The sequence below is a fragment of the Acomys russatus genome, chromosome 15, assembly GCF_903995435.1.
Source record: "Acomys russatus chromosome 15, mAcoRus1.1, whole genome shotgun sequence".
NCBI lineage: Eukaryota > Metazoa > Chordata > Mammalia > Rodentia > Muridae > Acomys > Acomys russatus.
Genome location: NC_067151.1, coordinates 27047542 through 27072221, shown reverse-complemented (window position 1 = coordinate 27072221; position 24680 = coordinate 27047542).

Here is a 24680-nt window from a genome sequence, read left to right as displayed (position 1 = left end):
CTGTGGTTGAAGCTACACAGCATGAAATTGGTAGTCAGGAAGAGCTAGTTTTAGATTCTAAATCTAACAAATAACATCACCTTGGAGAAGTTTGTTATTTTCTTTTTATTCCCTAGCTCAGAAAAATGGAGATAGCACAGTTGTTACAGAGATTAGATGAGGGTGGTGTGAGGGAAACTTCCATCGGGGTGCCTGGCATCTAGAAAGTACAAAATATATGTGTGAAAATAATGTTTGACAAGCTGCAGAGCATAACTTCTGTAAAGTGATTGAAAGCTCCCCGGTGAGGATTTTTAGGAGTAGGTGTTACAGAGATATGTTTCCTATGAATATATTTGTGCTGGTGGCAGAGAAGTTAATAAAAATCTCTGTTCTTTCCTTTCCTCAAAGTAAGTCAAGGCTTGTAAATGACCTTTAGTTCAACTTCCCATACCAGAATTTCTACATTATAAAAGTAAAATGTTTTGTGGGCAGATGCTACTACTGTGTTGCCACATTGGTGTGAAGCAGCGTCGCCTGTTGCCTAGGCAACACAGGCTTCTGTAGAAGGCTTTGCTCCACTGGCCCTGCGTATATAATTCTTTAACAATGATGACAATGACAACAATAACAATAACAGCTAATTTATGTATAATACTAAATCTGTTAATTTCCTGTGTGATTATGTGTCTTTACTACATTTCATACTTCTTTAAAGTAGTTGGGAGAGCGATGATTATACAGCAGTACGAAATTCACTCATCTTAAGCTGCATTTATGCTTAAATCATATGAGTAGACCTGGGGAGCTTCTTTATGAGGTTAGACAAAAGGGAACCTTTCATGAATTCTAATTCATAGACTGAGACGCTATTCAGTCCATATATAATATGTAATATATGTATATATGTAATATATTATGTTCAATATATTACATGACATGTATGGTCAATAAAATGCAAACACACAGGTATGCATATATGAATGCAAAATAGAAAATCTCTGGCTACCTGGTTTCTCCAAAATTTTATTGAGGACCTTGAGAGAATTCTCAGTGGCAAACATTTCTGGCTGCTCTTGCTCTTACAGAGGATCCAAGTTTGATGCCCAGCACCAACATGGCAACTCACAGCTAGCTGTAGCTTCTGTTCCAGGAGACCTTTTGACCTTTCTGGTCTCTGTAAACACTGATCATGTGGTACATAGATATAGGTTCTGACAAGATACTCACATAGAATAAAAATAAATTTAAAGAGTAAAATGTATTAGACTTCTGCTTTAAGGCGACAGAAGAGGTTAGGCAAGACTGTGCAGATGATTTCAAGTGATGATTTAGAAATTATTAGTGGAATTACATAATAACAAAATACTAAATATGGATTACTACTTTACTCACAATTTGCTTTCCTTTATGCATAATTATGTGTCTTCTCAATAAATGCTACCTAAACTGGTTGGCTTATGGATTAGCGTAATTAAAGCATTTTAGGATCTCTCTCTGTGTTTCTCTGTCTCTGTCTCTCCCCTCCTCTCTCTCTGTATGTGTGTGAGTGCATATGTGTGTGTATGTGTGGGTACGTGTTGTGTGTTTGTGTGTATGTGTGTGTTTGTACGTGTGTATGTGTTGTGTGTGCATGTGTGTATGTGTTGTGTGTTTGTATGTATGTGTGTTTCTACATGTGTTGTGTGTGCATATTTGTGTATGTTGTGTGTGTGTGTGTGTGTGTAGGTTAGTCTATGTTATTTAAGTGAGATAGCAATGACATATATCTCCTTCTTTTCTCATTAAAAATGTATTATAGTTTATTCAGATTACATCTGGAATGTTATCTTTTCACTTGTATCTTCCCATTCCAAACCTCCCTCCCTCTTCTGCACTATTCCCTTCCCCTAGATCTCTGACAGAAGGAGACCTCCTTCTCCACCATACATCCACAGCATATCAGGTCATGGGGAGAACAGGGACTGCTTCTGACATGAACTCTGGTGCCCCTTATTTGATCAATTCTCCTTGGTGTGGAAGCCTGAAGGCACTCAGAGGAAGGGCAAGCAGGCTATCGGCATGAGACCTGATGTGCTGTTGGAATGATGTACTTTTAGCAATGACACACTTTACCCTCAAATGTGGCATAGCCTTAACTCTTGATTGAATCAGCCTCAGCTCTGATCAATTTGGCTCTACAATGTTGGGCTAAATTTGCATTTATTAAACATGTAAAGATCTAGTTTCTTTTTGTAAAATAGGATAATATTTTTAATTTGTATACATTGGTGTTTTGTGTGCATGTATGTCTATGTAGGGATATCAGATCCACTAGAATTGAAGTTACAGACAGTTGCGAGCTGCCACATGGATGCTGAGAATTGAACCTGAGTCCTCTGGAAGAGCAGCTAGTTTTTTAAATCTCTTCATGAGTGAGCCATCTCTCCAGCTCCCAAGATGTATTTTCTTATTGTTACATACTGAGTGATATTTTACGACAACTATTTATATAATATATAATATATTACATATTATATGCTACTTATTTAAAATAGGTTGCTCAGCTTTTTGTTTGTTTCTTTTTGTTTTTAAAATCTGGCCAGATCCCCGGTTTACCTCTCACAAATGCTAAGATTACAGGCATGCACACTGATGTCTGTCTTAGACCTATCGTATGTTAGAGACATTGCAATATTTACAGATTTTGGAAACCCTGAGAGTCCTGGGAACTGTTCTCCACAGATACAAAAATGTTGTCTGTATTTTAATATAAAAATAATTGTTAAACCCTTAACTTTATACAGCCTAAAAGCACTTTTGTCAGTGTGGCCAAATCTATTATTTAAAGCAAAATTCTGTGGAACAAACTTTTTGCATGCATAAAAAATGAAGTTCAGGAATCCTTAAACAGTTCTGTTCATAATTGCACAGCTATTTTGCAATATAGCCAGTATAAAAACCTCAGCCAGAGTCCAAACTCTGTGCTTGGTATTCTATGGTACATCTTTTTTCTTCCTGAACTAACATCTTTTTCTTGTATATAAGTATCTATAAAGAACATTTCTCACATGTTATGAAATAACTACAGCTTCCTTTTCCTGCCACGTCTACCATGTACTTTATCAGTGGAATCAATAACATTCACCAGATTGCATGCTACAGGCAAAGCCTCAAAGTCTCAGCTATTCTAGACAGAATGGAAGACCAATGAAACAAAACTTACACACTGCATTTGGTGCCCATGAGTTGCATTAATTTTGATTTTTCAAGTGTGTGTTGTATCACTTTCTCTGTAAACCCTAAGGTCCAAGGTGTATGTGGAGCACATACTGTGCTTCAGAATCAGAAGGACTGCTTTTGCAAGCAAGAGCCCAAGTAAATGTTTGGATAACTGAAATAACACAATACAATGACTGAAAGTAGAGTACCAAGTGCACACTTAGGAGACAGGTGGATGGATCTGAACTGCAGAGAAGGAGATAGGACGGATGTCATACTTCAAACAAACAGCAGCCGTCAAGACAGTGAGAGGAAAGACTTCTTGTAGAAGTACAAGAAGTCATGAGGTGTTCTTGTTTAGAACTGTAGGAGAGTGTACTGTGGGGTAGCTCTTAAGTATGAAAGACCAATAGTAAGATCAATTACATAGAATTATCTTGGTCTTAAATTTTATGAGGCTTCAGTGTATTAACTTGTAAAGCATTGGGGCCTTTGCAGTTTGCCAACAATGTTAAATAGTGACGCATTGACATATCCTTTTCTTTAATAGATGCATGTTTTTACATAATTATCATTTTCAGTTCATTCTGTAGTCCAGTGAGTATTAGGAAGTCTTAAATATATTGAACTAGTAAGAGTTTATTATCTAAGTTTCCAAAATTATGAATCTTCGAATGAAGGCATAAATACCCATAAGAAAGAGGAGTTTACTAATTACCTGTTTATAATGTTGACCCCCACATGAATTTAATGCATTTACATGTTTGTGATTTAATGGTGCTCATATAGTGTAATCTGAAGTAAATACAGAATGAAACTGACAGAGTGGACGATGCATGGAAAACATTGTTTTATATATAATAAAGGTTTGTGAAACTGTTGGAGAAATTCTCAGTTACACACAGAGTCAGTAGGAAATACAAATGAATTTAATTTTCTGTATGAAAGGCACATAATGAATGCATTATATACAATTGACCTTAAATAGATAACTCTTCAGCAATTAACAGAGTTACAGTAAAGCTATTTTATGTAAACTTACTTTATCTCCTGTGGAATCTAGATTTTCTTTAAAGTCCTTACATTACAGAGCTTATGGAACTGGCATACAACTGAGTAGGACAAACTAAACGTCTTCTTATTAAAACAGGTATATTTAGAGAGGATCCTGTATGATTTTTTTATCTAATACATATGCATTCATGAAATTTAACTTACTTGAACTTTTCAAATAATTATGGGTTAACTTCTGCTTTTTTTTTTCTTCTTTTTCCAGATGATAAAGTTGAGGCATAGAAGGAATAAGTAATTTGTAATAGGTTGGAGAGGTTCTTGGACCAAACATACTGCCAGAATGCTGGCTCTAGTGTATAGCCTCTTGATCTCCTTCCAGTTCCTTGATGGAGTAGTCTACAAAGGAGCAGCAAGACAAATTGGGTTAAACTCCATGTTCTTGTATTGTTACAGGTTGACATTAAGCCCAAGTGCCACCCTGCAAAACTGTTCACATCTCCAAGTAGTTGGCAGGTTAGAGAGTTCATTTTCACAGTCTGCTGTATGATGTTTCTTTATAATGAGTTTCTTTAATATGTTTCACTTTTCTTAGGTGATAGCTACAGAGAAATATTATGACTCCATTTCCAAGAATGATTTTTCTATTTAGCCTTATAAATTTCCTGATGCGGGCAGGGCATAAACACAGCCTTCTAGCTCTGAGGAAGCTGATTACTGAACAAATTTCCAACAGTTTCCTCAAAAATACTGGACAGCGGAACCTGCTTTTCCTCAGCATCCTTAGACAAGCACTGACGATATCGTCATTAGCCAACTCAGAAGTAAATGACCTCAAAGTGTCTGTTAGCACTACTGCAGGAGTACGTTAGGGAACGTTCTCAGCCTATGTGATTAGTGACAGCCTTGTGAGAGTCATGAGCTACTAGGGAGAGGTGTCTTGTCTGCTGCCATTCAGTGACTCTCACTGGCTCTTAGAAACTGTCACCAAACTCCTCACGGCATCAACAACCTTGCCATAAGCAAGTGACTTCTCCCACTTCTTCCTGATAAGAAAAGGAACTTCGGATGACTTCGTCACATTTCTTAACTCTGAACTTTGCACAGTATCGACTTTTGAGTTCCCTGGCTTCCCGATGGAGAAGGCCACTATCCCTCTGTATTCTCTTGCACGCTGTGCATCTAATTTCTTTCATCTTTACTTTTTTGGACTATTTTTTAAATTTGTTTCTTTTATTTTTTAGAAGTATAATACATTTTGCTTTTTTCTTTATTGTTTTTTCCTTTTCTAGCATCTTCTTCCTGTGGCACATGAACCATGGAATTTTCTTCTTTAACCTCAAAAAAGAAGACCTTGGTATGAGCTCAATTCTGTTTTAGCTATTTCACTGGAGGCTTTGGGGAAATTGTCATGTTTTCAGCTATGCTTCCTCTCCTAAGTGGGTCTTCATTCTCCTGCCATGTGGATTGTCTTCTGGAAAGTCCAGTGGAACTTCACAGCATGCAGACTGATTCATTTCCAAACACTTCTCACAGGTGGGAGCTCACACATCTGCACGCCATCTCCACTTCATGTCTGTGCTTCCATTCACTCATCTTAGCACTGGTACAGATTGCCATTTATTTATTTTCCATTTTGGATATTTCTTCCTATGGTAATTAAAGGCAACATCCATGCTCTGAGGAAACATCCATGTGGGTCTGCCTTTGCACCTACATACTATTCAGGGTATTTTCACACGTGACACAACAGTATCTTCATCTTCCAATCAGGAAGTCTGGGGTTCATCTCTCATATAAATATCCCTGCTTTTGTTTTCCTCTGAAGTTATGGGTTAAAGTTTTTTCCCATATTTTAGGATATTTAATAGCACTGTTCCAAATGCATGTGAATTAATATTATCAAAAATTCACCTTATTTGCAAATAACATCTGCAGACGAAATCACTAAGGAATTTTAAGATAAAGGTATCTTGTATTTAAATTCAATGACTTTCAATTATCTGCATTCTAATGAGGAGAGAACACATATACACAATTGTCATCTGAAGTAAATGTATATGTTGGGGCTCTGACACCATGAACCCTGGGATGTCTGGACACACTAGAAGGTTCAGTGGACAAGAAAAGGTTCTCATTGCAAGCCACAGAGAAACCGTGACCTAATTCATATATGGATTTCAGAATTCTGGCTTCTAGAAATGAGAAGAAATATATGTATCATCTTTAAGCCACTCAGTTTGTGAGGCTTTGCTATAGCAATAGGAAATTAACAATTCTACAAGTGGTATTTGTAAACTGCAGCACAAGAATTTCATGGAATGCTTCTACACGCAAATGAAAACTATTGAGTATCTCTCAGGAAAGATGTATAGACATACAAATGCAGAATTAAATGTGCTGTTTCATAAGATGATGGAGGTTCAGCGTCTTGGCAGAATTCTGCCTCTGTGCATGCTCAGTGCGGTCTGAAATTCCATCACATTCGCATGTGATTTCCCATCCAGGGAGTTTTCAGATCCTCCTGAAACCTACTGTTCATTTGTGAATAAAATCATTTCATAGTTGAAATATTCTGTTGCTTTACAAAACAAGTCTTTGTTCTGTATATACAAATATTAACATGTATAGAGGTGTTTTATTCAAAGTAGAAAAAATTTAAACTACAGTATTATAATACATAGTTTTGTTCATATTTACAAAGGTATATACTGTGTTTCTAATTTCTTAGGGAAAGTAATTCTTAATAATAATATAATATGTAATAAAGTAGTATTACATATGAAAACTTTAGCTTTGTTACAGTTCACATACTTTGCATTCTTAGAATAGTAATAGTATGTTGTGGTTTTGCTTATATTGAATGCACAAGCTTTATAGACTTCAAGTTTTCTCTGTTTAAATTAATAAAAAGTATATTTAACTTAAGAGCTTGTTATAAGGATTAAGAACAGTTCAAAACTATAGTATATCTGCAGAGTTTGGGGCCCCACTCACCTACAGTTCTCAAGATCCAGCAGTCTGTGGCTCCATTCATGTCCCTGGTCTCCTCAGAATAGATCAGATACAGTGCATACTGGTCGACACCATCTTGGAATCCCAGGCCTTAAGGTCAATATTTAATAAATGGGGCTTCATGAAGCTGAGAAGCTTCTGTAAGGCAGGAGACACTAGCAACAGAACGAAGTGACAGCCTACAGACTGGGAAAAGATCTTCACCAACCCTACATCTGACAAAGGTCTAATATCCAAAATATATAAAGAACTCAAGAAATTAAACATCACCAAACCAAATAACCAATTGAGAAATGGGGCTCAGAACTAAACAGAGACTTCTCAACAGAGGAATATCGAATGCCTGAGAAACACTTAAAGAAATGCTCAGCCTCCTTAGTCATCAGGGACATGCAAATCAAAACAACTCTGAGATTCCATATTATACCAATCAGAATGGCTAAGATCAAAAATTCAAGTGACACCACATGTTGGCGAGGATGTGGACAGAGAGGAACACTCCTTCATGCTGGTGGGAATGCAAACTAGTACAGCCACTTTGGAAATTTATCTGGCACTATATCAGATATTTGGGAATAGGCTTCCTCAAGACCTAGCCATTCCATTCCTTGGAATACACCCAGAGTATGCTCCAGCACACAACAAGAAGACTTGCTCAACCATGTTCATAACAGCCTTATTCATAATAGCCAGAACATGGAAACAACCTAAGTATCCCTCAGTAGAAGAATGGATAAAGAAACTGTGGTACATTTACACTATGGAATACTACTCAGCTATTAAAAACAAGGAATTCCCAAAATTTGTTGACAAATGGATTGAACTAGAAATGATCATAATGAGTGAGTTCACCCAGAAGCAGAAAGAGTCAAATGGTTTATACTCATTGATATCTTTACACTAGCCCAAAGGGCATGTCCCAAGAAAGACTTTGCTTACCAGGAAAGTGGGACAGAGGGGAAGACTTCCTACTGGGACTCTAGGTGACAGAATCAAGGGAAAATGGGGAAATATAAAGACCCAGAGGGTCCTAGAAACCTACAAGTAGATCATTAGGATGGGCGGATCTGGGCCTAGTTGTCCTGCTCAAACTATGGCACCAGCCAAGGACAATATGTGCAGAAAACTTCGAACCCTTACCCAGATCTAGCCAATGGATAGGACACTTTCTACAGTTGAGTGGAGAGTGAGGTCTGACTTTCACACGAACTCTGGTGCCCCATAATTGACCACGTCCCCTGGATGGGGAGGCCCGGTGGCACTCAGAGGAAGGGTAGCAGACTACCAAGAAGAGACTTGATACCCTATGAGCATATACAGGAGGAGCAGGTCCCCCTCAGGAACAGTCATAGGGGAGGAGAGTAAGAGGAAAATGGGAGGGAGGGAGGAATGAGAAGATACAACAGATGGGATAACCATTGAGGTGTAATATGAATAAATTAATAAACTATATTTAGAAAAGAAAAAACTATAATAGAATATTGAGAATGTAGTGCAAACTAATTTTTAAAGTGTACTTATTTATTTTTATATAATGTATTTAATTATATTATTTCCTCCCAACTCCCCCAGTTTTCCCCATCTTATGCACTTACCTTTTTTTATGTTCTTCCTTTCTGTCTCTTGCTTTCAAAAATGGCAAACAAGAAAAATAAACAATATTTTAAAAGGCAAATAAATAAACAAACAAACAAAAAAACAAAAAACCAAAATAAAAATCACAGGAAATAAAATCATGAAATCAGTTTTCTGTTGGTCAATTACTCCTGAGTATGGGGTCTGTCGTGGTGTGTGGTTGAAACATCCAATGACACTCTTGGGGAAAACCGACTTTTCCTTTCCCAGTCAGTGCCAATTGAAAATAGCTTCTTGTTTTGGGGTGAAGTTTGTGTCCACTTCCCCTCCTCTGTGATGGGATGTTGTCTCCTTTGAACCTGTGCAGGCATTTGCATGTTATCAAAGTTTCAGTGATTTCATGTGTATGCCTGCTGTGTCCAATAAAATAATACTTGCCTCATTTAGTGTCTGTCATTTTGCAGCACAATCCATCAGTTTATGAGTATCACCTTCAAACTTTTGATTTCTTGATAATTCACCTGTTGAAGAAGTTACAACTTTGTTTTCCATGTGATCCAGTCAATATGACTCCTTTTCCTGTACTTCTTTTTTTTTTTTTTTTTTTTTTTTTTTTTTTTCTAAAAAAAAGTATGCTACATCCGAAGGGTCAAGTTTTAAAAAGATTTATGTGTCTTTTGTGGGGGTTGGGAGGCATATGGGTACCATGGCACACATGTGGAAGTCATACAAAAAGTGTTTGTCTCCTTCTAACTTATTATTGAGTCAAAGCCTCCTTTTGTTGTTCCTGCCACTGGACTTCTCGGTTAGTTTTAATGATCAACATAGCATAAACTGAAATAACTTGAGAAGAGAGCTTCAATGAGGGAGTGTCTAGATCAGACTGACCTATGGGAATGTTTGTGGGGGAGGATTGTATTCATTATAGGTTAATTGCCATGGAAGACTCAACCCACTGTTGGTGGCACCAATACCTGGATTTGAGTCCTAGCTATATGTAGAGACGGGATGAGTACAAGCCCACTTGCACACATTTATTATCTTTCTGTTTTCGAATATAATATGACTAGTTGTTTTAAGTTCCTGCCTTGACTTCCTGGTGATGATGGGTTATAACTAGCTATTATAATTAAAATAAACTATTTCTCTTTGGGTTAGTTGCTGTTCTATTGTTATGAAGAGACCCTATGACCCAGGCAAGTTGTAAAAAAAAAGCATTTAACTGGGGGTTTGCTCATGGCTTTAGATGGTTAAGTCATGCTCATCATGGTGGGAAGCATGGTAGCCAGATGACGGGCATGGCACTGAAGAAGTCCCTGAAAGCTTACGTATGATCCGCAAGATTGAAACAGAGTGCAAACATGACTGGTGCTAGCATGGGCTTTTGAAATCGCAAAGTCTACTCTTAGTGACGCATCTCCTTCAGCAAGACCACACCTAGTAATCTGTGGTCTACCAAGGAGAAACCAAAGATACATACATATAATCCTATGGGGACTACCCTCACTGAAACCACCACATTCCTCTAAGTTGTTTTATGTTGGGATATTTATCGCAGCAGCAGAAGTAGAACCAGAACAGCCAGATGCGTACCCAAATGTTTCCAACTTGTTCTCTTTTCTCAGCTTCCCATCATAGTCACTGGAGGACTAGGACCACAAGTGTGAGCTACTGCGACTATGACTTGACTTTGGTTGTAGGGGTATAACTCAAGTAATCAGGCTGTGCAGAAAGAACCTTCACCCACTGAACCTTCTTCCAGGCCTGAGAATTGATACTTTCAGTAAAATTATACATGTTGTCCAGTGAGCTCTACAGAAGGCATTCCATAGCCAGTTGTATGTCTTTAGTGATCCTGGTAGTCACCGATGCTAATGTGTTAACTCACTAAAGACGCAGGCAACATCCCAGCATCAACTTGTACACATTTGAGGACCTTAAATCTTTTTGTACATGTAGCAACATTGCATCCCACTCTGCCTCACCATCATTCTGCGGAAGTCTCTTGCAGTTGCTTTCCTATCTCCTTTTCTATAACTGGAGGTAACCTTTCACAGCTTCTTTTCCATCTAGTGTAACATGTGACTCTATACTGGACATGAACTGATCAAGGTGGAGTATTATCCCAGGAAACTGTTTATTTTTACCGAGAAATATTACTTTAAGCTCTTTGATATGGATCTAAGAGATATTTGTTTTATGGTATTATTAATCTCTTTAATGTTTTTTAGAGAATCAAATAAGGAGATGAGAGGTAGATAATAGAAAGAGAGACAGACAGATGAGATCATATTGACAATTCTTATTTCAAAAATGAAGACTGAAAGGACTTTTCACCTACTCTCAATGGCATCTATGTGTCTTTCCTTCCATAGCATGGTACTCAGTTTCTCAAGGCCACAAATGCTTTCTTAATTAATCCCTGCATTAGATAAAACTTAGTGGGAAAACAGTATGTTATCACTAATAGATTCTGGGAACTTAAAAATGTTAAGAAAAGAAAAACCATTCAGCAGCTAACCTAGAACAACACAGATTTGTGGAGGAAAAAGAAAGGAAGAGAGGAAAAGATGAAGGAAGGATAAAGTAGGAGTGGAGAGGGGAAGGAGGCATTAGGGAGAATTCACTTCTGTTGACCTTTCCCTTCATCTTTAATCCTAGCAGTAGATGCCTTTCCCAACTCTTATGCTCTTGTAATTGCACTATACTCCTTAGACAATCCAAAAAAGCTCCACTTCAACACTTATTTAGTCACACCTGCAAGATATTTCTTTCCTATGTAAGGCTGAATGCTCACAGATGTATGGGATTTGATTATTGGGATTATTGGGCACATTATTTTATGTACCACAGTGGGTACTCAGTGAGATTAAAAGTAGTTGTCACGTTGGGTGGTGGTGGCACACTCCTTTATTCCCAGCACTTGGGAGGCAGAGGCAGGTGGATTGCTGTGAGTTAGAGGCCAGCCTGGTCTACAAAGCGAGTCCAGGACAGCCAAGGCTACACAGAGAAACCCTGTCTTGAAAAACCAAAAACAAAGTTATTGCCACTTCTATTCTCAACAAGTCCTTACCTGATCTCTTACAATTGTTCTTATCTTAACTAAGTATGGACACAAGCTTGATACCCTGAAAGACCTAGAATGCTATCTTGTCTCCCAAATACAAAAAGTTTGTCTGAAGTAATCTGTGCTATTTTCCTATATGTTTTTATCACAAAATAATTTAAACAAAGGTAATAAAAGTAAACTATTAGATGTATTGTATGTATTTACAAACTGTTGACCTTGTGTATTAGGTCACTAAACTACACATTTAGATGGAACAAGGAAGATGGTTAAAATTTGAAATCCAGTAACTAATGAACAGAAATCCATTGTTTTATCTACAAGTGGGTCATAGATGAATGGCAATGGAAAAGCTTTGCTTCCATGTCTGGTCTGAATTAAAGCCCTCTGAAGAAGGATGTGGCAGTCACTCAAGCTTGCACATTCTTTAATTTCATTTATTAAGGCCTGCACAGAGTCAGTATAGCTAGAAGGGAAGATATGGGCTTTCAGAAACCACAAAATGTAACAGCTGGTCCCAATTACCCTTACGAGAGTGTGATTATATTCACAAACCTTCAGTTTTGTGAGAGAGAAAAATAAATTCCTCATAAAAATTTGAGAAATGCTGTGGTCTGTGCATACACTTCTCATATATATATATTTCAGTTGCAATAAGATAGGCTGGCTAATCTGGCAGAACAGAAATTGTTCCAGCTTTAAACATATAATACCAGGGGTTTACAGAATTCCATGTCCTGGAACAAAACATTTTTCAAGAATTTTAGAAATGTAAGAGAGTCATTTAACAAAACAACCAAGCAATCTCATGTTAAGCATACAGTTATGCAGGTAACTTTTGTATCAGCCAAGTAAGACTAATGATATTTGGCATGTGTAACTCCTGAGACCTTTATCATAATCAGAGGGTGTCTCTTAAATACATCCCAGTGAAGGAGAGGTAACAAACTAACATGCCAAAGTAACTTTTGTAATAGCAATCTAAAGTTGAAAATTATGCTTTTTCCTCTTCTTTACTTGAAGCTGAAAGGTTTTTAATACTTCCATTGTTTCATTATTTGCATTCCTAACATTTTGGACCAGTACTCTTAAGGTTCATTTGTAGCATCTGTAGTCACCACTAAGGTACAGCTATCACCTTAGGGAGACATTTACAGACATTGCAACTGAAATCCTAACAGATAAGCCCTTCTAAGACACCTTTTGTTTTTAAGTCAGAGTGTTAAACTTAGCAGTATCTCTTAAGTCTTTCCATTAGTGACAAAACAAGGACCTAATCATCTTCTACCCTGAAGATGCTCTGATCACTCAATAAGCTAAGCAACGTGATTGTTCCTGAAGGAAAAACACAAACACTATTAAAGGTAGAATGCTTGCTATATTTAAGAGATGACCCAGTGTGAATAACAGCAGCATAGGCTTGTGTAGGTTAGAAGTTCCATAATTATAATAAGTAATATTTTTAACAAATATATTTTTCTGAATAAAGGTATTGAAATAAGTAGTCCAACATATAAAATGTAGCTAATTATATTACTACTTAAAGTATCCCTGTTAATTATGATTTATTAGTATTCACAGTCTGTCAGAGCAAGACTAAAATATTCAGACATTCTTTCTAGACACAGTTTGCTTACTATTAATTTGTAGACCATGGAGTGAAAATACATTACTGGAAGGCAAATGCCTTCCCACTTGTATGCTTTGGGCTGTTGCTGTGTGTATACTTTCCATCAGTGTGGGAAAGATTAAGCTTTGTCACAGGTGGCAGCAGTCTTGGGGGGCTTTACCCCTGGGGCACCCCATGAATACCGTGTGACAGACTGAGTGGAGCCATTCTGGGCCTGGAATTCAGGAAGCAGACCTGGGAACCCCACTTGGGCTATTGTTTTTCTAATTGACCCTCAATGGGAGAAGGAGACCGCCTTTCTCACTGACTCAGGCAGGTGGGGAGGAGAGAACAACAGGTTCAGACCGAGTGGGAGCGCATGTGGAGCAACGAACAGGCTGGACCAGCACACGGGCCAGAAAGACACCTAAGGACCCATCCCGTGGAACGGATACCGGAAGGTTCACTCTTTTGTCCCTTTAACCTTTTTTCCTTCTTGTGTAAGTTAGTTGGGTTGTATAATAAAGCTTAATTGTTAAGAAACAGAGCCAACACATCAGTATAATAGAACATATTAATAGGCTTGCTTTTTTGCGATCCTAGATATGTGGATATTTATCAGAGTCCCATTAGCTAAACCTTACTAGAACATCTTATAACTTCCCACACCTTAAAATCATCAGGCCCCAGTGTTGACTCAGTAGGTAAAGGTGCTTGCTCCAACTGAATGTCTCACACCTACATCATGCAAGCACAGAGCTGACTCTTACAAAGTATCCTAACTTCTGCAATTAGACCTTGGAATGCATTCTGCCCATCCCCAAGTATATACAGAAATGCAATATTTTTTTTGAAGAAAGGTATTTGTTGAAAAGGCGTCAGAATGTTCTAGGGATTGTTTCAAATAGTGTCAGCCATCGTGTTCCACCATATTCTGGTGTTCTGATAGAACACATTTCTCTAGTTCATTCATTCCTCTTGGTGCTGATTAATTTGAAAGATTCAGAAACAATGCCAGTCACAAGCTATGGATATTTTCTACATATTGCTCATTTTGTTGTACATTTGTGTAGCTTTCATTACTAGTGGACAATAAGGCCCAATATTGATTTCACACTGTAGATGAACCACCTTTATCTCTTTAAACTTTCAGCCTTCCTGAATCTAAACATAACCAACATTTCTCCTTCTGCATAATGTTATGATCTACAAAACCAGAAAGCTGAAAGAACCCTCAATCACGGTGTGACTCTTTCATCATGCAGTAGACTTGAAAACACTAATGATCTATCGAAAATTCACTGTTAAAAAAAAGTTCAAGTCTGCAAAAAAGCACCTAATATTTCATATTTGTATATTTCTGCAAGAGATGCTTCAACTTACATGTCAAGAACAATATTTAATATTCTTCTGGGAAAATGGTTTCAAATTATAAATCAAAATCCAAATAAATAACAGTATTTCACTTGAAAAACCATAAATATCTGTCGTACATTAATTAATGGTTTTTCTATTCAGAAGTCAAATATTGATGATGGAGTGACTCTTGCATTTATTTTTGCAGTTTTCAAACTTGCTCCTGCTTAGGAGTCTCTCCCCATGATCAATAATCATTGTAACAGGGCACTCAAGATCTGCATGACAGAGCTTGCTTTATTTGCTTTAACTTCCCTATGCTCTTGACATATCTTTCTATAAGGCATCTTACTCTACATAGACGTATAAATGTGTGTGTATATATATACTTTTTAATTGCTAACATTACATTTTTTTCTTGCATGTGGTGAGGGTGCACATGTGACATAGTGTAAATTGGAGGTCAATGGATTATTTGAAGGAGTCCTCTCTCTCCTACTGTGTGAGGACAATAAAGAAAAGCAAACTGGACTGGGCAGATAGTTCAGTGGGCAAGAACACTCCTTCCATAAGCTTGAGAATCTGAGTTCAATAGCCAACACATACATGTAAAAGAAGCCAGGCATGACCCTGTGCCCACCTGTGACCCTAGCACTGGCAGTATGGGGCTGGCAGTAGGCTGAGAGACATGGTAATTGCTAAGGTTTGCTTGTAACCAGTCTATCCAAAACAGAAATATCTGATTTCAGTGAAAGTGATTGTCTCAGAAGAATAAGTCAGACAGAATTAGAACAGGTCACCACATCTTCTTCTGTCCTCTGTGCATGTGTGTGCAGGCATACATATGCACATACAATTACACTGGTACATACATGTATACATGCTACCCACACACACAATTACACTGCTACATACATGTGTACATGCTAACCCCACACTTCTGTGTAAATATCAACATACACAATTACACTGGTACATGTATGTGCACATGCTACCCCCCCCAACACACATTCTTCTTCAGTGCCTGAGAGCAATGTATGTTTCATCTATTTCTCTTTGTGAACATTTTAATTCTATCTGAGTCATTGACTTGGATATAGACTAGGCTATTTTTCATGTCAATAAATACTCCATTCGTGATAGGCAGGGTTGGGATAGAATCTATTTGATATTCAAGCTTTACTCTAGAATTATAAGAGTTAATCACAATAGTCCATGTCCCTTCTTACAAAGCAACACAAGTGATGTCTTTGTGCAGAAATAAGCTTTACATGTATTAGATCTCTGGTATTCTAATAACATGCACCTGAATCTCCACTGTGTTTACCTGTATTTATTCTTCTTTGCTCATGAAAGCTTCTGTAGTGCATATGTTGGAGGAAAGAGGATCTTTGGACACAGGTGAAAGATGAGGAGGTATAGTGAGCTGAAGTGGAAAAGTAGAACTTTTGAAAAGACTTTGAGAATAATATTGAGTATTAATAACCCTGATTCAGGAAAGTTGAATTGATATTTTTAAGCTTCAAGAAAAGCTATGTTTTGCAACCTTGATCCAAAATCAATGGCTGTATTTCAACATTTCCCCATTGGGAAAAAAAAAAGCCTTCTTATTCTGAGAAATTCCTGTCTTCAGGCCAGTTCTAATAGAAAGCCACACCAGGGAAGCTTTTAAGAGGGGATTTCCCCCAGAATTAAAAAAAAAATCCATTAATAGGAATTATCTTGCTTCTGAAGCAATCTCAGAATAAATTGTCTCACTTTAATACATGAAAATGAACTCAACCTGGGATTTTAGGTTTTGGAGAATCTTTTCCACTGCCCTGAAGCCCACAGCTCGTTGTGATAATGAAGTTCTCAGAAGAAATGGAGATAGGGTAATTATGCTTCCAATTAAATTTGAGACCATAATTAAAGGCACTTTGGCTAGCTTGACTCTGAGCAAACTTGATATTTGACTTTCTCACTATGTACACGCCCATGATCAAGTCCTTCAAACTCAGGGGATGTGAGACAGATGAGCCACAGATACAGTTCTACACCAGGAATTCTGAGAGTGGCCTCATGTGTATGCTGTAGGAAAACACCGCTGAGCTGGTGAAGTTCAAAGCCACTCTGCTCCACTTCTGTTCCTTAGGAGATAATTCCTTTTACCTGGAGTTAGTAGCTCCAGGTATCAGTGTGCTCCCTTGAGTTCTCATTTGTATATTGCAGTTTCATTTGTTTTACCTTCTCTTCCTCCCCAGAAGCCTCTTGCTGTCCTTTTTTTCTCTTCGCCCCTTCTCCTTGTTTTTTGTGATCCATTCCAGTGGAGAAACAAATATAAGGAGGATCACACAAGTAGCGCCCATGATAAATTTGGAACAAAATATTAAGAGTGAACAGCGTGCTAGCTTCCACACACTGGCTTTCCCAACTTATCTTTATGACGTATAAAAGCCATGAGATAACAGCCAGCTATTCAGAGGTGGCTCTGAACATAGAAGCAGGGTCACTTAATCCTTTAAACTTAGCCCAGTTAAACTTATCCCTCTGGACGAGAGTGCATACATTGTATGTTTATAACTCATAGATAAATGTGACTTTTTCTTCATGTGTGCACAAGTCATAGTATGGGTGTCCACGGATATGTAGCAGATGTGGTTTGTGTCTTTGTGAATCACTTCTTCACGGTATTTTCTGACACAGGGTCTCTCGTGGAACCTGGGAGTTCAGCTATTTGGGCAGAGCCCCTCCTGTTCTGCCTCCCTAGCTGTGGGATCACAGACCTTCACCCTTGTTCAGCAAACACTTTACCAATTGAGCCATCTCCCCAGCCCTGTTTTAGGAGTCTTTTCTTAAGGCTGTACCACTCACTGATGCACAAAACTGGTCTGCTAATGCATGAGCCTGCTGGGGCAGTTTCAATAGATTGCTGCTGATTTAATAATTTGAAACAATAGGACTCACTGTTTCCTAAGTTCTGTAGGACATGGGCATTGGTACATTCAGGTGTCACAACTTTAGAACTCTGATAGGTCCAAGTTGTCCTTGTCTTATCCTGAAGGTGAAAATAAACAGGACTGGACTCCTGGAAGCCCAGTATGAGAAACCATTTCCTGGACTATGAAGATAATGAGAACTTCAGCTCTGGGATGCTGAGGGAACTGCATCACCTTCTAGAACTGTGACCATTGCTGCCTGTTCTTCTTCCTCTTTTAACACAGCAGTAGTAGATGAGTCCTTGGCACGCTTCTCTTCTACACCTTTCTGGACACATCTCTCTTGACACTTCCACTTTCCTCTTGGAGTTTTAGTTTGAATCTCAGTGTAAAGTAGCAGAAAGTAGAACTGGAGATGAAAACAGAAAATCTGTAGCATGAAATGTTACTTCTTTGTGATGACTGTTAATGAATATTTTCCACTCACAAAGACGCATGCAATTCCGTTAGTTCCGTGACAGTTCTAGATAATCTCTCCAACTTCAAACGTTCATTAGCACATCAAATTCCATGAATTCATAAACTCTCTTGGTCACAGAAGGAACTGTGAGTGATGCTGCCCCCTGTACCCACAGGTTTTGTATCGCTGCATCTTGCCAAATCTAGCTTGAAATTGTTTATTTATGCTGAGCACATGCAGACATTCCCTTCTTGTCTTTATACTCTGAACAACACAACTATTTGCATATCATTTACATTGTGTTGGGTTGTATAAATAACCTATACATAATTTAAAATGCACAAGAGGCTGTGTGGGGATTATATGCAAATATCTGGGCTCTTTTAGATGAGGCACTTGAGCATCCACTCATTTTAAGGTATATGGTGGGTTCTGACACCAGACCACTAGGAATCCTAACAGACAAATGTACAACACCAGAACTTAAAAGCCTTGAGGATCAAAATCTTGGCTACCACAACAATCTTGATCTGTGTCCTTAACAGCATGTGGGTCAGTACTACTCATAATGAATTTGTAATTCTCCATGAAAAACTGGGAAGCTCAATACGGTCTTCAAAATAGCCAAAAGAATATGTGAAAGCAAAGGTGTGTGTGTGTGTGTGTGTGTGTGTGTGTGTGTGTGTGTGTGTGTGTGTGTGTGTGTGTTATTAATGACATGGTGAAGCCAATTGTATAGAGGTCAACTTTAGACACCTTTATTTTGTTACTTTCTACTTTATTTTTTGAAACAGGCTATCTCATTGAAGTTGGCACCCATAGATTGCCTAGCCAGACTATTCAGAGAGCCTCATGCATTCTCTGGTCTCTGTCTCCAGTCCTGGGATTATGGGTATGTACAATCGACCCAGAGTTTATTTATTTATTTTTTACATGAGTGCTGCCAATCCAAACTCTGGCCCTTGTGTTCTTGTAGCTCTCACTTTACTCACCAAGACATTTCGCTAGCTCTAGGATTTTTTCTTTAACTGCTTTTCCTGTCCAATTCAACTGTTCGACTGCTTAAATTCCTCGAGTTTTAGTCAGTAGTGTGTGGCTATGAAAGGCTGCCTATTTTAATCCTGCTACTGGTTAAACATCACTCTTATAAAGGCTTAATGATACTTATAGAACAATCAACTCAAGGGCTAGGGATTTGTATCAGTGGTAGAGCACTCATCTAGTATGCCTTGGGTTTGTTTTCTGTCACAATGGAAAAAGATCTAATCTGCTTGCAGTTCTGTGCTTTTTAATATACCAAACTGACTCTGCTACCAAATATGACCTATAAGTACAGCCAGTGATCAGTACTGTGTTATCAATTGACCTTAGGAAATAGTTTTATATTTAGCACTAAGCTAATTGTTATGCAAATTCTTATTTTATATACTATATTTTTATGTAAATCTTTGTTTCATATTCATTGAGAGTGAATATAAAAGTGTATTTAAATACTTCAAGTATATATTTAAATATATATCAAAGTCTATGCTATTTTTAATCTTATTATTGGCATTGTATTGTACATCCTCTAGTAATTTGTATATTTTATTATGATTTTAAGACATTATATTATCTTTTAAAGTGGGATAAGAATTTTTTTCACCTTTTTAATGTAATTGGTCAACATTATCTCCAGTGACATGTGACAGTGTAGCATTTATTACACCTTACTACAGCTGTCATGTCAGTTTTGGTGGCTTACTTTGGCAAATGTCATTATTTTAAATACAACCATGTATTACATTAGTTCATGCTGCTTGTTTTCAGTTGAAACTTTGGTTTTTAACCAAGATTCTGGGGCCAGAAATGAGTAGATGCTTTCCTTGAGGGATTTTTATAAATATCTACCCTCAGCTAAAAATAGTAATGTATCTCCAAGGAAGCCAGCCAGTCAGGCTTCAAAATGACTAAATTAAACAATGCTAGTTCCAGCCTGATTTTCAAATAACTATGTTAATGGAGAAAAGATGTGTTTAATTTTCCCCATTAATCTACACAATGCATTGGAAAGAATGAGATAACGTCTCTTAAGAAAACCTTTGATTTATTATGGAATAACTCACATAAAACTGCTATTATGGCGTTGTTTTAATTTTAGTTCAAATGAAATGAATTCCCAAGGATTTGTGCCTCAGCTTGTTTGCAAGTAATGACTCTTGCCTCTGTTTTGTTTATGATCCTCTCCAAATCTCAACTCAATAAACCTTAAGGAGTAATCTCTAACCTAGTAAAACAGACTAAACTTGAAAAAATTGCTTATCTCATTAATTCAGTTATTTATATATCAGACATTTCTTCTACAACTGAAAAACTAAATGACTTTGTTTATTCAGCTTTGTAGGGTATTAAGCAAATGTTTCTGAACTGTGACCAAAGTCTCAGGGGACACTCATCAGTTATCGATGATATCAAGCATGGACTGCTGTCCTAGAGAGGCAGCATATGAGGAGAAAGAGGAAGACGTCTTCTCCTCATCCTCCTCTTCCTCCTATTTCTCTCCCTCCTCCTCCCCTCCTTTTTTTCTCTCTCCTCTCCTTCTTCCTCTTCTTCTATTTTCTTCTTCCAATTGACTTTTCGTTTTATAATAATTTTATATTCACAAAATGTAAATAGGATTGATAGTTCTGTATATCCTACACCCAGTTTCTCTCATTAAACCTTTACAATAATATGTAAATGTCATTATGTAACTAATAAATCAATGTTGATACACTATTAATGTCCACACTTTATATTTACAAAGTTTTCATGTAGAATAATCTTCTTCAGCATATCTTTTAGTCACCTGATCTCCATAGGCTCCTTTTGGCTGAGACACCTTTGAGCATTTCAGTGAGAAATCCACAAACGTAAGCCTTTACTTTTATTTGATGATATCAGGAACTGCATTTTAAATCCTTGTGGTGTGTGGGTATCTGTGTCATCACTGTTGTAGTTCCCCACCATGAATCTTCTCTTTCCTTTTCCACGCTGCATACTTTAGAAGCAAGTCACAATGAGTAGCCTACGTTGAGGTGATATTTCTGTTTTACTCCTGAAAGAGAAAATTTATAAGACATTTGGAATTCTAGAAGACTTTATTTATTCTCCATCTTTTAAGGCACTCACTCATTTATGTATATTAATGTGAACTTGTGATTATTCATATTATGTAACCATCATTTGCTACTTTGTGGGATCTTATATCATTCACTTTTACCCACTTCTTTTCTTCCTCCCTTACAACTGCCTAACACTAGATATGAGAGAGAAAAAGATAGAGAAGAAAGTGGGTGATGTTATTGTTAGACTGCTTCCTGTTAACTAGGGGCACCAAACTGCTTGGGGCAAGTTTGATCTTTGGTGTCAGGATAGCTCCTTTTTTCTTGCTGTTGTTGTTTCTTCTTTGTACATGACTACTTAGCAACCTGCAACCAAAGCATCCAATAGCTTCCAAACAGCAACTGGCAACCGATCCGTCAGGACTCTAGCATTTATATATCCTCTTTAAAGTTCCTGGAATTCCATATCTGTAGCTGGCAAAATATTGCCTTTGCTAGAGCATGAGGCAAATCATTATCAGCTGCTGCAAAGCAGCTCCATATCTTCATACCTAGAATTAAAATTAAAATGTATTCTTATAACATTTCTGCATTTTTAAAAGAAACAAAAATACCAAAATTATCACTACAGTATTGTATTACAGTATCTCTTTTGTTCTTCCATTTGTTCTTTGGGCTTTGGAATTTGTTTCACTCTTTCCATCTTTTGGGAGCTTTGTAAGACATTCTAACCCAATTTCTCACTTAGCCCTACACTCCCCTGTATCTTCCATCATCCCTGGTTTGTTTTTACTAAGGGTTGAAACAAAAAATCAAGAGTTAGATCTTAGGTGCTAATGGGTACTTTTGAAAGCCAAGTCCATCTTATATTTTGGAACTCTTTGAACTCTATGAACTCATATGTACATCTTTACTAAGATCCAAGATGCTCACTCAAATAGATGTTTTATGTCCAATCCAACACTGTGTGCCAGTACATAGATGTGATGGTTATTTGGGATCTTATAACACATCTTGATATGAATATATGCTGATGCAAAATATATATCAGGACTCCACTTTGCCTCTTTTCCCTTTCTTATCATAACATGTGTTATAAAGGTAAAGATAATTAGAAGAAAGGAAGGATGGCAGTACTGAAGAAGTGCCTCCTATGTCTGTGATCCCTGGGAACTTCCTTTGGTATCACAAATACAAGAATATTCCCAACTTCTTTGCTGGGGATCTCATAGCATAAGGACTCACTAATATGCCATTTATTTTAGTGTATGAGAACTACTTGAGCATTTAGCATTTGCCAAACTGTATACTCAGCACTAAAATATGGCGCTGAACATAACAGAAAATTGTTACCTTTCTACTATGAAGACTAACAGTAAACAGGTCAATAACAACAAGAAGAAAACAACAAAAACATGGGAAACCTTAACAAGCTGCAAATATCACAGAAACATTGAACAGTGGTTTGGTATTTTTAACTTTTTGTGGACATATGTTTAAGAAATTTTCAGAAAGCCTAGATTTTGCACAATAGAATTTTAAGGAAAAGAAGGAGGCCAAGGAGACATTTCTTAATATTAAAAGCATCTTGGTGGGTCATGGGACTAGAGGGCGCATCATGGGAATCAAAGAGCTACAGAAATTTGAAAGCAGCTCAAAACTGAGAAAGTGAGGAAAGATGACATCACATCATGTGTAGCCTCTGATATCTGGAATCCATTAGGTAATTAAAGAGTGATTGATAGGTAGTGACTATGATTTGATTTAAGCTGATTGTTACATGGTGAGGCAAAAAGAAAGAGCATATTGTAATGTCAATTTAATGTTTTGCACAAGTTATCTAGCACTGATGGTAAAGCCAGGCAAATGCACTCTAAATGACTTTACATAGATCATTTTGGACATAACTTGAACTAATACAGTGGGGTGGGTATTAATTGTCTCCATTTAAGTTCTAGGAAATTGGGGCTCAAAGAGATTAAAAAGACAAATGGAGACTGCCTAGCGGGGCAGTAATGAAGGCAGAAGTTCACCCTCACTCAGTTAGATGCCATTCCATGTGTTCAGCTTAAAACAAGTGTAGATCTGTGATAACCATGTCTAGAGATGACTCCTTTACTGGTAGTGAAAAAATAATACCCATAGCTTTTGTTATCAGGTAACATAACATAGCTTTGGCCATGATACTCATGATATTTAATTTTGTCCTCGTTTAAAATAAAATCTTCTTATATCTGAAGGAATGAGGGCATCTTCCTCCCTAGGAAGTGTACTGACTTTTAGGAGAATTGGGGGAAAAACATTCTTTAGAGGGCAATCTTTTCCAATTTTATGTTTACCCAGTTTTAGTTTGGAAGATGAAAAAAAAAAAAAATTAAGTACCTGTTTTAAAGACACCATGTGCTTCTCTAGGGAAATTCAGAGACAGCTAAGCACTACAGACCTGAGGAAGGGAACGGAAACACGTGTATGATCAACTTGTGAACAAAACTGAATGATTGAGTTTTCCTTGCAAAGGCAGTCTCAACTGAACATCTGTCATTTACACCCACGACCAATAAAGAAAGGAAAGAAATATTCTAGTGCACTCAGAGGAAGGACAGCAGGTTTCCAAGAAGAGACTTGATACCCTATGAGCATATACAGGGGGAGGTAATCCCCCTCAGTCACAGTCATAGGGGAGGGGAATAATGGGAAAATGGGAGGGAAGGAAGAATGGGAGGATACAAGGGATGGGATGAACATTGAGATGTAACAAGAATAAATTAATAAAAAAAAAACAGTTAGGAATTTAACTTTTTTTGTCTTTCTTCACTCAAACAAAATAATGACTGCCAAAAATATTTCAATTGCCATTATAAAATAAAATATTTTCTAAGAACACATTTCATAGAAGAAAAATATGTATTGATGTCTAAAGATTTTTATGAATAAACCAGATTTTCTTTTTTTTATGTATACATATTTACTTTTAAGGTAATTAATTTGAACAGATTGATACAAGTAGAAAGTAAAGGTAAAATTCCCCATTTGCCCTCTGCCTTCACATCTGACTCAATAAACCTTTAAAAGCATCAGGGTAAGTATAATCTTAGGGCATTAGCATCTGTAGCTAAGTATCCTCCGTGGTTATGACTTTTTAATGTTTTCTGTCAACATAGAGAGCCAGTGGCTTTCAACAGCCCTACATTTTCCTTACACTGGAGTCAGAATTTAATGTTATTTATTGACCATTTCAAAAAACAGTGTAATAAGTTTTGGCTTAGGAGATATCCTATTCTTAGAATGGTATTTGACATTTCAATTTAATACATTTTACTCAGATAGCAATTCTAGATTCCATAAGGCTGTCTTTAAGTGAGGGTTCCGTAGCTTGGTTCTCAAAAGTGACATACATATACAAACT